This window comes from Rhododendron vialii, chromosome 5a (assembly GCF_030253575.1).
Source record: "Rhododendron vialii isolate Sample 1 chromosome 5a, ASM3025357v1".
Lineage (NCBI taxonomy): Eukaryota > Viridiplantae > Streptophyta > Magnoliopsida > Ericales > Ericaceae > Rhododendron > Rhododendron vialii.
This window is the reverse complement of record NC_080561.1, coordinates 25,301,469-25,316,824: the sequence shown is the minus strand read 5'-3', so window position 1 is coordinate 25,316,824 and position 15,356 is coordinate 25,301,469. Positions and strand designations below refer to the sequence as shown.

The window sequence follows — 15,356 nt, the reverse complement described above, 5'->3', positions numbered from 1 at the left end:
ATGCACATATGAATTGCTTGTATTACTTGTGGTGTGATAAAGCATAAGTGATTTTCACTCCAAAGGCGTCCGTACATGTGGCGTTATGCTTTAAGTATTGATTGAACATGATTAACAATATAGAGTTGGATGATCTTGCTAGTTTAGTTTCAAGATTACAATGAATGATTTATGATTTCGTATGTGAAAAGTCTTACCGCGGAGTCTATGCATGAGAACGAGACACAAAAATCAAGGAAGTAGAAACATGGCACCTAGGGTGTGGATAATGATGAGATGTGTTTTGAAACCACAATGTGACCGGACTTGGTAGCCCATTGTGTGTATGGAAACCCGCGATGAGGCCGGACTTGGTAGCCCATTGTGTGGATTGTAAAAACCGCAACGTGGCCGGACTTGGTAGCCCGTTGTGTGTATGAAAACTCGTAATGTGGCCGGACTTGGTAGCCCATGGTGTGGATTGTGAAAACCACAATAAGGCCGGACTTAGTAGCCCATTGTGAAGATTGCCAATGCGGCTGGACGTGGTAGCTTCATTGGTAATGTGGCTTGGTTATCCGCGGAGAGGAGCCAATGCAAGTTTTGTGTGCCAATGGGAACCCAGTGTGGCGGAACTATTGTGAGGATACTCGGGAACTCGGAACGACGGAACCGAGGTTGGGTGCGTTGAAAAATGATTTTTGAAATGTTGGTCAGTATATGAAAAATGGTGACACGGTCTACGATGAGTCGCGTAGGAGAAACTCAGAAAATCATAGACACCAACGATAGTTTGAATAGCGAATGTGGATGTGATATTGTTACTATCTGTTGTATATGATCTTTTATTTGTAAGATATGGGTTAGTGGGTATGAGATTGTTCTGCTGAGCTTTCGTAGCTCATGGTGTTACCTTTGGTGACCCTGACATATTATACTGGTAGCGACGCTAGTATAATGTGTTAGACTTTGTAGATGAGCAGAGTAAGTTGTACACCTTGGAGGCTTTCGGAGCCGAAGAGCTGGCAAGGATGGAGGAGCAAGCGGGGCTGTAGTTAGAAACCTTAGTTTCCCTTCCCGTGTGTAATGAACAGTATTCTTACGGAGGTTGTGATGTAATAAAGAGCCAGACTCTATTTTGAAGTTGAAAAAAAATTGTTTATTTAACGTACCCAAAATTGGGGGCGTTACAGTTAATGTATGATATGTCATGGAAAGTTTCTCTTTGGGGAAAAGAATGGGTCCCATGAGACGGTTGTAGTTAGCGTGGGGTAGTGGATGTCCGACCCTAATGTACGATACGTCATGGGATGACTCGATCCTCCTGTTATGGTCTTAAGTGAGAACATGCTCGGTACATAACTTAGGTGCACTCACCTAGGACCCTGGTACATGATAAGCAAGAGGAAGAGTGGACCCATGAGACGGTTGTAGTTAGTAGATGTGGGAGGAAAGGATCTCGTGGAGATGATCCTTAGATTTCATGTAAGATGATGGATAGTAAAGAAAAAGACGATGTGTTATTATTCTGTACCTTCTGTGTATTATGAATTATTATATCGTTGATCTGCATAATGTGGTATTGGATTTTAGGATTTCTACTTGGTGAATTATCACTCAAGATACGTTTGTATCCTGGCAAATCGTTTGCTTCGGCGTTCAATTTGCCAGAGTGTGCAGGATTTCACAGTGGAGCAGTTGATACAGGTGGGACCCCCTGGAATAGAGTCTGGGCCAACGTTGCTTGGAATTCGTGTCAAAACTAGAGTCGCTCTGGAGTTGCTTTTGTTAAATAAATGTACATAGATTTTTTTATTATTTTGAAATTGTAATTTTTGTATAAGGATAAATAGGGGCCTAATAGTTTGTAAAATTCAGTGTATTTTAGGGTTAATGCTTCCGAAATTTCTTGAAAAATCGGGGCGTTACAAGTTTTGTGTACCTCTACACTACTTTGCTATTAAAAATGGATGGTTTTTTATGAAAATGGTTTATTAACCAATAATGTGGAATTGAGACATAAATAAATATTCAATGAAGGATAATGAATTTTGAACTTGAGTTTGTATCTCATAGATTTTTTATCATTGGGCTCGTTGTCCTGATGCCAGTTTGGATGAAAGATGTGCATACGTGTGATTGTGAGTTACTCATGTTGGGTTGATGTTGAAGTGGAAAGTATGATAGTAAGGGTAAAGATTAGGGATTACATAGATAGTAACGGGGTAATTTGTTTGGTATGAATGTTTGTGTGATACATTGTAAGAGGTTTATAAATGGTATTTGCATGTCAAACTTGTAAAAGGGAATTTGATGTAAAAGTATTTTGGTAGATGATAACTTTAGACTAGAATATAAGTCATGGGTGAGAAAGCGGAATAAATATTGATATATCGACACTTACAAGATGACGTGATGAAGGGGACACGAGGGAGGATGCGATAAGTGTTAACCTGAGATTTAAAAGATTAGACTGGTAGTCGTGTGAGTTCTTTGGTGTCGTATGGAGGTTTGGTTCGAAGCGTCCTTGTTCACTTTATGTTTCTCCTAGTTCTACGTAGAATGGATACTTAGATGAGATCTGGACTAATGAAGTGAGAATAGAAAGAAAAAACGGTTGTTAGAGAATCTAGGATGTTTCTAGGTCACTGAAATGGGAACGTAATAACAAGTAGTGATGTTGATGATAAAAAAAAATAGAGGTTTTAAGTGAAGGTGTATCTATGTGGTTAAGAAGGTTGGTATGTGAGATAGAGTTTTATGTATGCTTATGTTTAAAAGTTGGGATTGTGTCACATTTTCTATTTCTAGTCAAAACGTTAATGTTTTTAGTAAAATATTTTTTCCTTGGCACTCGTCTTCCCATGAATATAAAGTTGTTAGAGATTTTTCTACTGGGCAAGTGTTTGCTCAACCATTCATTTTCAGGTACAACTCAAGGAACATAACTTGGAGTGTTCGATATGCATCATTGACCATCTTTTGAAAGCTCATACTAAGGAGTCTTTAGTTCATTCTGTAAATCATATTTCGAGAATTGAAATTGTAATATTAATCTATTTCCTTTTAAAGTGAGAGTATGCAACACTTCACCTCTTGTGGACTTTTATGTATAATTTAGTGTACTGGTGGTTGATGTATGGACCTAGCATGTAATATGAGGCATCTATGAGGGAGAGAATGATATTTCTATTGAGTAAAATCTATTATCATTTATATTTAAAATTGAGGGCGTGACACCGATAGTGGATAAGCTTCGACATCTTAGCATTACCCCTAGCGTTTTATGTGTCACATTGTAAGAATATCTTTGCTAGATAGGAAAACATTTCCTCCTTTCATTAGTTTCCATGGAGATCATATCATTGTACAAAACATGTCTGATAAAACATTGAAGTAAAAAACTTGTATAAAACCATGTAATTTGGGTATAAGTCACTCACTTCAACTCCAAGCATTCACACAAACTTCCTATATCAAATAAGCATCAAGAACATATATTAGATACAATTCAAGATATTCCAATCGTATCATAATATCACGATGTCCTAAGTATTACTAACCAAAACTCTACGGTCAAAATATAAAGTTGGATAGCGAGCCTCGAGAGAACAATTATAGAATCTGCAGTTTTGACAACTTCAAACCAGAAACTGATTTTGCTTAGGCATAATTAAAGAATAATCTTTACATATTTTTTAAAGGTCTATGTGTCTAGTTTCAAAATCAGAAAACGGTTCGTAATTTCATCACTCGAGCTAAAAGATATGGCTGTTTTCCCAACATGTGTTGGTGCTGACTGCATAAAGACAAGTTTGAGTGCTGCTAGATTGCGAATTTCTACAGAGCTCAATACTTTAAATTTCATTCTGAAATTTTTACCACGTACAAAAGACACATAGAAGAACTCCCAGAAAAATCTCACGATTTTACGAGTTTTAGAAGTACCTCTAAAAAAATTTCTAAAATCAGGCCAGACATAAGATCACAATTCTGCAGATTTTCAAAACCAAGTAATCACTTTGAAATTCATATGAATCCTCAAAAGTTCACCATGAACTCCCCCAAAACTCAATGAACAAGGGTTCCCAAGTCTCTAAACTCAAAACCCTACCTTAAAGTATGAAATTGAACATGGAAGCTATGAGATTAAGAACAAAGAATCATGTATTTACCTTGTAGAGCTTCAATCTCAACAAAGCAAAGATTTTCCCAAATTTCCTTCTCTTCTTCTTCTTCTACGTTCTCTCTCTCTCTCTCTCTCTCTCTCTCTCTCTCTCTCTCTCTCTCTCAGTGGAACGAAAGAGACCTCTAAGCGGTGGAAATAAAAGAGGCAGGAATATCGTAGAACTCCCCTTTTGTTTATCAAGCTATACCAGGGAAAATGTTCCAATGCATGTGTGACCATGTGTCTCCTTGTGTTCCTATTTCAATTATCAAGCAAAACAAGCTCAATTCTCCCATAATTAACCCAAACTCTACACATAAATTAATTCTAAACACAATTAAAGGTATGGGGTATTACATGTACTCATTCGGATAATGGTAAGGGCTTGATCAGTTCATTTAGTAGATTCCTGTCAAATTTGACATGATAGAATTGAATGAGTCGATCAAGACCTTACTGATATCAGAATGAGCTGATTTCTTACGGAAAAAATTTCTTTTATATCCTTTCAACTTTGACAAAAAATTCAATTTAGTCCTTCACCTTTCAATTTGGACAAACAAATACTTCCACTTTTGAATTGGTTCCAATGTCATCCCTAACTTAGATGGTGTTTGGTATTTGGACGGAAAAAGGTCATGTGTTGGGCACATGACCTTTTTTAGGGTTAATTTGGTCCATCTTTGCTATTTTCGGGTAATTGCTTTTCTCTTCGTTCAGTTGCCAGTAATGTTATGCAGAAAAGTTATTCTCAAGAAAAGTCAAGTAAAGGAAAAATAAATCTATTTTTTGTGAGTGTTCATTTAACAAAAGAATTTTGCAGGAAAACTACAGTTTAGTTGTTTATTTGCCGAAAAAAGACACTTGCGAGTTGCGAGAAACTTCTTTATTTTTATTCTCATGGCTAATTCCAAATAAAGGGCTACCATATTTCAAAAATTAACACATGCGGAATATGCATTTTATCTAATACAAAGTCTTAACATGAAATGGAAAAATTGGCTTGCAATTTCCTATTCAATTTTCTATCTTCTGAATGGTCATGCAAATCTCTGTTCAAATTGACATAATTCACCATAAAAAAAAACCTTTAAAATAAGGAGATTATAACTTAATAAACAAATGTTAAACAACCGTGCTTGATTAATTGCTGATAAAAAATATCCACTGATAATTAGTTAGTACAAAAACCAAAACTAAGGACTAATGACAAGATAAATAAATACTTCCAAAAAAATGTACTACCAATTTGGTGAGCAAATTATATTGGTGTCATTCTCTTTTTTCCTTATCTGCCAATTATTTTGGCGCCACACTGAGGAAACCTTTTTCCGTGATGCAAAATCCTATACTTTTAGTAGGAACACTTTTGCAAGAAAGTAAATCTTGCAAGAAAACTTAAAAACATAGGTCCCATTATTTTCCTAGCAATTGAACACTACAAAAGTTATGGGAAAGTTAGTTTTTCCATCATTTCCTGTCTTTTCCTGACAACTAAACGGGGTTGTAACACCCCAATTTTCGAAAATGTTAGTTAAACCATTTTCAATTGATTTAATAAATGTTAAAAATGAATTTAGTTAAATTAATCTCCAAAACAGAGTTTAGCAGCGGAAGCTTTAAAATTCAGATTAATGGTAAACATAATTTGAGTCTAAAAAAAAAAATAACAATAACCATTTAAGATTACATTTCTTGAAATCTGAAAATTCAGTACTAAAAATAAATTAGAGCATCTAAGGGTATGGATACAGAAATTTGAAACCTTTATTAAACAAAACGGATAGAGTAGAACCCTAATTCTGATATGGGTTCCAAACTTCTTCTTGCTCAGTCTCAACAACCAGGTTCTCTTTCTGAAAGTGTTGACCATCTCTCGTCTTCTGAATACCTCGCATAAAACGCCAGGCCAAATGGCACTAAAATGAGTTTTGACACTAAGTAGATAAATCATACCCATTAACCCTTACATTACAAATAATCGCATCTATATTATAAAACAGAGCGGGTATCTTACAGAATATTCTTTCTCAACGGTTCAGATTTATACCTGACCAAAATTTATCTACCCATACAAACAAATCTAACGGTCCAGATTATCTTCATCCTTCCTTCTACAACATGACATTTTGGTAAATATTGGAAACTTTCAAGACCACAAAAGGAGCTCATTTGAATTGAATTATCCTAATCAATCATGATAATTAAGGCATGATTTGTCTCAAGACCACAAAAGGATAATTGTCTCAAAACTGGAATTTTTTTTGAAGGGATCCTTTTAGTTAAGGCATAATTTGTATTTTGTGGAATGAATGAAATCTAATCTGCTTGATTACCTCCTCCTCTCCCTCCTCCTTTAAAAATAGTCTCCATGCTTCCAAGACATTCCTTCCATCTGCAATCTCTCTCCACGCGATGCAGGCATCGCCAATTTCGGTAAGGCATCTACGTCTCTTGCCAATTTCGATGATGCTCTAATCTAGGGTTTTTTCTGCCGGTTTATGCCTATCTTCGTAGATGACTATCGCCGATGGCTGCTAGATGGCTTCTACCTGGTTGTTTTGATGATGCATTTTTTCTTACAGCATGAGGTCGAAATGGCTTTGGTTTTAGTTTAGTCCCATTTTTGAAACCCACTTCGAAAACTTTCACAGTGTAAGTTCTCTTCTATCGATTACGGATCTTTTTGCATTGGTATATTTTTTCTCATTTCTTGAATTGGAATCCCTCTGTTTCTATTTCTTTTTTTTTTGGTATCTACTCCGTATCTGTTTATTTTTTGTCATTTGCTTCATTTTGTTATCACACTTTTTTCCCTCTTTAGTTGTTTCCTATAGACCAGTGCCAATTGATGGGATTTATTCCTTTTTTTTAAATTTTTGGGTGCAAGTCTGGGACAACTTAAGAGAGGGACAACGTAGTATTTTAAGACGTGTTATTATCTCTGTTACCGGAAATGCAACTTGGAGTTTTTCCATGTTTTGTATCAATGCTTCCTCTATTTTGATAAAAGTAGAGGAAAAACAAATAAGGAAATTGTAAATTAATATAGGTCCTAAAACAATAAGGAAAATGGACAAGGAAAGTGTAAATGTTCACTTAGTTTTTTGTCGTATCCTTCCATTCTCCTCTCTTTCCCCGGCGGGTGGGGGAGCATCCACTAGCGTGGTGGGATAAAGAGTGTGAAGTGGTTGATTCAGTTATATCTCATCTCCCTAAAAATGAAACCCATCCGTTTGTAACAACAATTTTGAAGCAAAAGCTAAGAAATTCCCATGAAACCCGTTCGTTTGAACTTTGGGTATATTCTTCCAAATTCCCAAGTAATATTTTGCTTTCATTTTGAATGGTGCTCGATTTTAGGTTGAAATTGCAAGATTTTTGGTTATTTATGCTTATCATCCTATGCACACTAGATGTTTGATATTATACCTGCTAACATAATTTTACTTCTTTGTTGGCATTTCATTTCCAACATAAAGGTATGAAGTAAGGAACTAAATACCACCTTGCTATTTCATCTCATGGGCTTGATTTCATGGTTATTCACTGGCCATGGAGAAAAGTCAGTTCTAGGTTGCAAAGATATTACAAGCAGCAATGTTATTCTCCATTTATTCCTTTAACAAATTTTTTTTCCTTTCATAGGTTGAACATCCCCTGCAGTGCTTCAGTAAGATCTCTCGCTACATGCAGCTCTCTTCCAAGCAAAAAAACCTATTTATTATGTGAATGCGAGTGTCTACATTGTGTTTTATTTGTTTACTAACAAGGGTTATTTTGATCAAAAGCATAAGTTTTAGCTAGGAAAAAGCAAATGGATGAAACGAAGTAGAATCTGTGCATTTATTTTTAGCTACAGTGCTTCAGTCAATAAGATCTCTTGCTACATGCAGCTCTCTTCCGAACCAGAAAACCTATTTATTATGTGAATACAACTATCTACATTGTGTTTTATTTATTTACTAACAAGGGTTCTTTTGATCAAAAGCATAAGTTTTAGCTAGGGAAAAGCAAATGGATGAAACGGAGTAGAATCTGTGCATTTATTTTTAGCTTCCAAGAGTTTTTTTGTTTTAGTTTTTGGTAAGTACTTTTCCAAGAGTTATCTTGATCATTAGGATTAAACTTTGTTATTTTTTTTAATTGCTGCATCCAGTGAGGTTAACAACATTTGACGTGCTGTCTTTCTTTGATTCACATTTTAATTACGTGTTGTCTTTCTTTGATTCGCATTTTAATTGAAGGGTCTCTCTCTCTCTCTCTCTCTCTCTCTCTCTCTCTCTCTCTCTCTCTCTCTCCATCCATTGTACGGCTTTGAGCTTATTATATTTTTTCTTCCTAGGTTAACGGGTCTTTATAAAAAACATAAATTTTGAACAGGGAAGGAATTTATTGGTGGATTGAAGGAGGAGGTAATATTGTTGTTGGCTTAATAGGTAGTTTGTTCAAAATTTATGAACATGCCATTATCAAAAATTATGAACATGACATTGTCTGATTTTGAGAAGCAAAAAATACTGATTCTGTCCTAATTTTTGAATTTGGTTATTCTGTTTTCCATTTTAATTTGATCATTGTTATGAAATGATGCCAGCATAACATTCTAGACACTTTCCTGAAAAATTAATAATTTGGACTTCGGAATATGTTTCATTGGGTGCCGCTTCTCTGATTCAGGTTTTGTTTGGACACTAAATTTGAGTTTCAATTGTTCGTCGTCTTTATGAACGGTTTGTATATTGGTTGTATTGTCCAGGTACTGAGATATTGATGGGGATGTGTCTGGATATAGTTTCATGGAAATAATGATCTTACGTTTATTTACTTCTTTAAGGTTTGTTGAGGAATAACTTCCAGTTAAGCCATTAGCCTGTTATGTTCTCAAACTTGATGTCTTTGGTTGATATACTTGCCATTGAGTGACTTACAATTTTCTTGCATAATGCGGTTTAACATGAAATTGACTACTTTAAAATTAATTGCTTACTTTGGTGGAGAACATAGGGATGACGGTTGCATGACTGCGCGAGCATGGAGGCTGAACTTCGGGGGGTTCGCCCCAAGACTTGGATACATCTGGGGACAAGGACCGACTCAAGTAGAAATAGGGGGCTGAAAGCAGTGAATCTGATCAAAGAAAACCAGCTTCATAGCAATCTAATCAAGGAATGCAAGATCTTCCTGTCTTTTATGTTTTTGTTTTGGTCATTTCCTCTTATGGTCATGTGTTGTATTGCTTTGGTGGTTGGCTTCAATCAAAATGGAAGAGAAAGTGAGTGGATGCACAATATGAATTCATGTAGAAATCCAATATGATTGTAATACATTCCTATCTTAAATAGTAAATACACTCTAAATTTGTAGGTAGTGCTGTCGGCACGAGTAATTGGTTTGTTCTTTGCCGTGATAAAATTATGTTGGTATGTGCCTTTGGGCACGATCAATTTGTTCACACATAACTAAGGTCGCTCGAATACGTTTGGATTATTATTTTTTGCATAGTTGAATTCGTTGGGTAGTGGATGATATATTGTACGTGAGTTCAGTGCTTATTAGCATGTGTCGATCGTTCGACCCGTGTCTTCAGGCACGGGCATGCACTAGTATAGACAATTCTATCTAATAAAACAGAAGGGTGTTTGTCCTACGTGGCACCTTTGTCCTATGTGGCACCCATGTGGCACCTATTATGCACATGCACACACATTCACACACGCCAGCACACACGTTCACAAATGAAAAATGTTATTAAAAAATTAAGTGCTATATTTTTTAATCCTGTTGAACCGGTGCGAAGATTTTATTATCCTACTTGGTCATAATAAAATTTTGTTTCTAAGGCCTTTTAACGGGCATCCTAAGACTCTTTATTTAGTTTCATGACTCTCTTAGGGTGCCTATTAAAATCCCTTTGAGCCAAAATTCAATTATGACTATTTAAGATAAAATTATCAAAAAAATAAGATTTTCACACTGGTTCAAACGGATTGAAAATTGGAACACTTAATATTTTAACTATATATTTTTAATATATAATATATTAAAAATGTGATTAAAAATTTAAGTGCTCCAGTTTTCAATTTGGTTGAACCGGTGCGAAGATTTTATTTTTATGATCATTTTTTCCTACTTGGTCATAATAAATTTTTGTCTCTAAAGCCTTTCAATAAGTATCCTAAGACTCTTTATTTAATTTCATGACTCTCTTAGGGTGCCCATTAAAAGCCCTTCGAGCCAAAATTCTATTATGACTATTTAAGATAAAATTATCAAAAAAATAAGATTTTCGCACCGGTTCAAACGGATTAAAAATTAAAAATTTTAATATTTTATTTTTTAATATATAATATATTAAAAATTGCTCTTTATAATAAATTTTGACTATATTTGGACAAAAATACTTATAGTAATCTTCTTCGTCTAAAATTTGAACCTCACCCATCCCCACGTGTATTCTCTTCCCTTGACACACTCCCCCCCTCCCCTCCCCTCCCCTCCCCTCCCCTCCCTTCTTTCTCTCCCCACCTCCGACGAAGCAACCTGGACTCTCCCTGATGTGCGACGACTACCTATCGGTCTCCGGCAACACACCACCGTACTCCCTCTCTTATCGATCTCTCTATTTTCAATCGGAGCCCTAACTGCTCAAATCGTTCTCTAGACGAAACTAGGAGTCTTCGTTGTTAAGGTTTCGAAGCCCCAGTTATGGTTTTTGTGAGGTTTGAATTGCTCCTTATTTTCTGTCTTTTTATTCAGTTAAAGGACGTTCACATCGATTTTGCCACCGTCACCACTTCCGTTGCTCTCAGAGGAAACCAGGAGGCTTGATTTCTTGGACTCCATTCAGCCCATCGATTTTGTGTCGGGTTCTCAAGTAAGAAATCGGTTTCTCTCTCCTCTTCGTTAAATGAGTTCACTTGAGGTTGTTCTCGAGTTTTCAATTGATTGGAGAATTTATTTTTCTTTCTTACTGTTTGCTTGGAATTTGAAGGAATTACAGATAAATGAGTACTCACCACCTGTTTGTAAAAAGGCCACTTTTACGATTGAACATACGTGATGGTCTAGCCTTGGTCTATTTGGATTGTGATTTCTGGAAATAAGTTTCTCCTTATTTTAGAAAATAGTTTGATTTATCTTATTTAGTTTTTCTATTCTCTTACCATATCCAATCAGCAAAAGAAAAGGCCTAAGAGTGAATTCTGTAAGCAAATTGATAGTTCATTGTAGCTAGCTTAAATGTATAGTTGAGGGAGTGCCGTAAGTACGAATAATTCTCTTTCGCGTCACTAAAAAGAGGATTACATACTACAAACTAATGAATCGATAGTGTTTGAGTCACTAGTCAGTAAGTGCCGTAGGCACGGGCAAGCACTAGTAAAATATATGGGAGGAAGACATACACAAAAATTTTTTTACAATGGACCCAGTCAAGTTCGGTGTGTAAAAGAAGAATAAGCTTTGGCAATTAAAGGGGTAAAACTTTAAGGGATACCTTAGTTATCTATTTCATTTTACTGGATAACAAATTCTATTTTATTAATATTATCATGAATTTTATATTAGGTTTTACGAGTTCACAGAAATTACCCCAACTAGAAGATCAATTACACTTGGGGTTTCAACTTAACAAAGTTACTTATCTACTATATGATTTACGAAATAACTCTAAACCCACAAATAATAAAAATTACTAAAAATGAACTTGTGTGCTAAATCATAAAGAAACCCAAAAGTCACAAGGACAAATTCAAATACTTTAAGTGAAATTCTTTTGTCTTTTTAATTATCAATAATGTTATGCTTCATTGATTCCGTATGAACTGTTGTTATTATTTATACACCTGCGATTACTCTATTATGAAAATGTATCAATATTATTGTGAGATTAGTTTGAACTTAAGCTCACGTGAGATGAGTGTAGGGTGGTTCAATTATCCTGTGTAGGTGGTGATATTATTATATGTTTACTCCTCATTTGAAATGATTGCTTTGTCGATTGAACTAAGAACGTAGAAAGGAAAGGACATTAGGGACATTGGAGGAGTTGTGGACTTAGAGAACTTATGTAGACGTTGTTCTGGTTAGTGGAAAAAGGAAACAAATGAAAGGTTGTGGGGTTAGCAAGACTTCGGGGGTAGCTTGACAGGACCTTTTGTGATTGGGGGCGGCTTGGTAGGACCTTGAGGGCAGCCTGAAAGAACCGGTGTAGCTAGGGTGGCCAAGCAAGACCTTAGGTATTGAAGGTAGCCTAGCAGGACCTTGAAGGCAGCTTGAAGGACCTAGAATTATGAGAATAGCCTACTAGGAGCTCGCATTATAGAGGGTAGCCTAGCAGGACATGTATAGTATGATATGTGAAATTATGATTTTGGAATCTGTTGATCACAGAGGTGTTGGAATTTTTATCGAAATTGGGAATCTAATATTTAAGTTGATGGTTAGATAATGAAACAAGTTCTGTGTTATTCAATGCTTACATAATTTATTATAAACTAGTGCATGCCGTGCCTGAAGGCACGGGTCGAACGATCGACACATGCTAATAAGCACTGAACTCACGTACAATATATCATCCACTACCCAACGAATTCAACTATGCAAAAAATAATAATCCAAACGTATTCGAGCGACCTTAGTTATGTGTGAACAAACTGATCGTGCCCAAAGGCACATACCAACATAATTTTATCACGGCAAAGAACAAACCAATTACTCGTGCCGACAGCACTACCTACAAATTTAGAGTGTATTTACTATTTAAGATAGGAATGTATTACAATCATATTGGATTTCTACATGAATTCATATTGTGCATCCACTCACTTTCTCTTCCATTTTGATTGAAGCCAACCACCAAAGCAATACAACACATGACCATAAGAGGAAATGACCAAAACAAAAACATAAAAGACAGGAAGATCTTGCATTCCTTGATTAGATTGCTATGAAGCTGGTTTTCTTTGATCAGATTCACTGCTTTCAGCCCCCTATTTCTACTTGAGTCGGTCCTTGTCCCCAGATGTATCCAAGTCTTGGGGCGAACCCCCCGAAGTTCAGCCTCCATGCTCGCGCAGTCATGCAACCGTCATCCCTATGTTCTCCACCAAAGTAAGCAATTAATTTCAAAGTAGTCAATTTCATGTTAAACCGCATTATGCAAGAAAATTGTAAGTCACTCAATGGCAAGTATATCAACCAAAGACATCAAGTTTGAGAACATAACAGGCTAATGGCTTAACTGGAAGTTATTCCTCAACAAACCTTAAAGAAGTAAATAAACGTAAGATCATTATTTCCATGAAACTATATCCAGACACATCCCCATCAATATCTCAGTACCTGGACAATACAACCAATATACAAACCGTTCATAAAGACGACGAACAATTGAAACTCAAATTTAGTGTCCAAACAAAACCTGAATCAGAGAAGCGGCACCCAATGAAACATATTCCGAAGTCCAAATTATTAATTTTTCAGGAAAGTGTCTAGAATGTTATGCTGGCATCATTTCATAACAATGATCAAATTAAAATGGAAAACAGAATAACCAAATTCAAAAATTAGGACAGAATCAGTATTTTTTGCTTCTCAAAATCAGACAATGTCATGTTCATAATTTTTGATAATGGCATGTTCATAAATTTTGAACAAACTACCTATTAAGCCAACAACAATATTACCTCCTCCTTCAATCCACCAATAAATTCCTTCCCTGTTCAAAATTTATGTTTTTTATAAAGACCCGTTAACCTAGGAAGAAAAAATATAATAAGCTCAAAGCCGTACAATGGATGGAGAGAGAGAGAGAGAGAGAGAGAGAGAGAGAGAGAGACCCTTCAATTAAAATGCGAATCAAAGAAAGACAACACGTAATTAAAATGTGAATCAAAGAAAGACAGCACGTCAAATGTTGTTAACCTCACTGGATGCAGCAATTAAAAAAAATAACAAAGTTTAATCCTAATGATCAAGATAACTCTTGGAAAAGTACTTACCAAAAACTAAAACAAAAAAACTCTTGGAAGCTAAAAATAAATGCACAGATTCTACTCCGTTTCATCCATTTGCTTTTCCCTAGCTAAAACTTATGCTTTTGATCAAAAGAACCCTTGTTAGTAAATAAATAAAACATAATGTAGATAGTCGTATTCACATAATAAATAGGTTATCTGGTTCAGAAGAGAGCTACATGTAGCAAGAGATCTTATTGACTGAAGCACTGTAGCTAAAAATAAATGCACAGATTCTACTCCGTTTCATCCATTTGCTTTTCCCTAGCTAAAACTTATGTTTTTGATCAAAAGAACCCTTGTTAGTAAACAAATAAAACACAATGTAGACACTCGTATTCACATAATAAATAGGTTTTTTTGCTTGGAAGAGAGCTGCATGTAGCGAGAGATCTTACTGAAGCACTGCAGGGGATGTTCAACCTATGAAAGGAAAAAAAATTTGTTAAAGGAATAAATGGAGAATAACATTGCTGCTTGTAATATCTTTGCAACCTAGAACTGACTTTTCTCCATGGCCAGTGAATAACCATGAAATCAAGCCCATGAGATGAAATAGCGAGGTGGTATTTAGTTCCTTACTTCATACCTTTATGTTGGAAATGAAATGCCAACAAAGAAGTAAAATTATGTTAGCAGGTACAATATCAAACATCTAGTGTGCACAGGATGATAAGCATAAATAACCAAAAATCTTGCAATTTCAACCTAAAACCGAGCACCATTCAAAATGAAAGCAAAATATTACTTGGGAATTTGAAAGAATATACCCAAAGTTCAAATGAACGGGTTTCATGGGAATTTCTTAGCTTCTACTTCAAAATAGTTGTTACAAATGGATGGGTTTCATTTTTGGGGAGATGAGATATAACTGAGTCAACCACTTCACACTCTTTATCCCACCACGCTAGTGGATTCTCCCCCACCTGTCGGGGAGAGAGAGGAGAACGGAAGGATACGACAAAAAACTAAGTGAACATTTACACTTTCCTTGTCCATTTTTCTTATTGTTTTAGGACCTATATTAATTTACAATTTTCACTTTACACTTTCCTTATTTGTTTTTCCTCTAATTTTATCAAAATAGAGGAAGCATTGATACAAAACATGGAAAAACTCCAAGTTGCATTTCCGGAAACAGAGATAATAACACATCTTAAAATACTACGTTGTCCCTCTCTTAAGTTGTC

At 35.6% G+C, this 15,356-nt stretch overlaps 1 pseudogene; it reads right to left on the bottom strand.

Annotated features, from left to right (window-relative positions):
- Nucleotides 1–13,869, bottom strand: part of LOC131325845 (2-methoxy-6-polyprenyl-1,4-benzoquinol methylase, mitochondrial-like) — a 112,522-nt pseudogene extending 98,653 nt beyond the window's left edge.
- Between the last annotated feature and the right edge of the window lie 1,487 nt (nt 13,870–15,356).